This window comes from Cydia fagiglandana, chromosome 3 (assembly GCF_963556715.1).
Source record: "Cydia fagiglandana chromosome 3, ilCydFagi1.1, whole genome shotgun sequence".
NCBI lineage: Eukaryota > Metazoa > Arthropoda > Insecta > Lepidoptera > Tortricidae > Cydia > Cydia fagiglandana.
In genome coordinates, this window is record NC_085934.1 from 10906243 (window position 1) to 10907996 (window position 1754).

Below are 1754 nucleotides of genomic sequence, written 5' to 3' on the forward strand. Positions count from 1 at the left end.
CAAGCTAGGTATTATCAAATAAGGTTTATTAGTAAATTAGTTTAATGGCGCGAGACACTTATCAAAAGGCGTTCAAAAGTTTGATCAAGCGAATTTAATAGCGAAAGTAGTTCTCTTAATGGAACTCCTTCAGAGTCAAACTTAGATTTCATCTTAAATATGGTGCAGCTACCTTAGGGTACGCTAAGTCCAATGCCCAGTATAAATTATACGTCACCTTTATAGTCTCACAATACTTGGTATCTTAGCCCTCCAGCAGTGGTAACAATTTCATACGTGTGTATATTAGCCCATGAAGGTCCGACCGCAAGTATGTGTGGTTGATTCTATGCCTTTTGAGAGGTTGAATGCCTCTTGTTGAGGGCAATATGTGGCAATCTCTGACGCTGCTGCAACGCGCGCCAGGAAACCAGTGCTTGCCTCGTGCCTTGACAGCCTCCACACTTTTTTTTTCGGTACTGCGATAGTGTGCATTTGCCGGAGCAAAGCAACAATTCCCAGCAACGCGGTTGAATTTGCTTGTTCCTCACCAACTGCAAAACAATCAAATGCAACCATTTATAATACATTACCTATACATATATTATGACCAATAGCTTAACTTTCATGCTGAGCTGGGAGACAAAGATAAACATAGAATGTTCCAGCTGCTTTACCTACTGCATACCTACTGTAAAAATCAGTAACGGGACATGGATTGGACCGTGGGCGATAGACTGATAACCTGTCACCGCGTGCCGATTTTGATGATATCATAAGCCTCAAAACTTTGTCAAAAGTGGCATGATGTGACCTCTAACGCTCTGTCTACCACTCTACCCCATCCGGGAATATAGGCGTGATTATGTGTGTGTGTGTGTGTGTGTGTATGAGCATTCAATATGGAAAATTTAGTTTATATTTATAGTTCACAATCCTATTGTGAAAATTAAAAATTCCATAATCACAAAAATTACCAAAATATCGCTTAGGGGACACTTGGACTCGAACTTAGCTGGCAACGTTGCGTTTTTGGTGATTTCAAGACTGAAAAGTGTTTTAATAAAAATAAAAGGCAGATTTTCCATTTTAACGCGGAATATCCTCTTAAGACTAATGAAAACAGTTTTTACCTTTGGTTCGAAGTATCCTTCCCTATTATAATCTTGCAACGCCTGTGGAGGCTGTGGAGGCTGCACAGGTGTGGCCGGTATCGTAGGTGGTTGCACAGGTGTGATCTGTTGTATAGTGGGCTGTACACTTGGTCTGATCTCTAATGGAGTACCCTGAAAAAAAAAAATGTTAGGTAGGTACAGTCACCGGCAGAAATATCTGCCAAGCTGTTCAAATGATTTAAAATCTTTACCCACCAAATTTCCGTTACCCACCCAGAATTCTTTTTTTAAGGATTAAGATTCAAAATACATACCTCAAGAGTTCCATTTGGTCCTAGAATTAATATACTTTGCCTTTCAGGCAAAGCTACTGGCACTGGGCTGCTGCATGCGCTGGACCTTGGAGAGAACAGTCCGGGATCATTCATAAAAGGGGCGTTCTGAAAAAAAGAAACAATTTTAAGAATTCTGTATTATACTTAAATTTTATTTATTTTCTCAAAAGAAATTGTACTTTTCACTTTATGAGAATATATACTTATTAAAATAAAAATAAATCAGTGAGCATCGCAAGTTATACGAAACAAACAAACCCAAAACCAAAAACAATAACAAATTAAATTAAATTAAGACTTTTTTGTCACAATAACAAGTAAATAG

The 1754-nt window shown here is 38.4% G+C and overlaps 1 long non-coding RNA gene across 1 annotated transcript; it reads right to left on the bottom strand.

The window, feature by feature from the left end:
• Nucleotides 1-231: 231 nt before the first annotated feature.
• On the bottom strand, nucleotides 232-1512 carry LOC134680529 (uncharacterized). The gene is made up of 3 exons (XR_010100461.1): nucleotides 1409-1512; nucleotides 1113-1265; nucleotides 232-533 (listed from the first exon to the last, which is right to left on the bottom strand). It is a non-coding gene; the product is annotated as an uncharacterized LOC134680529 (long non-coding RNA).
• Nucleotides 1513-1754: the final 242 nt, after the last annotated feature.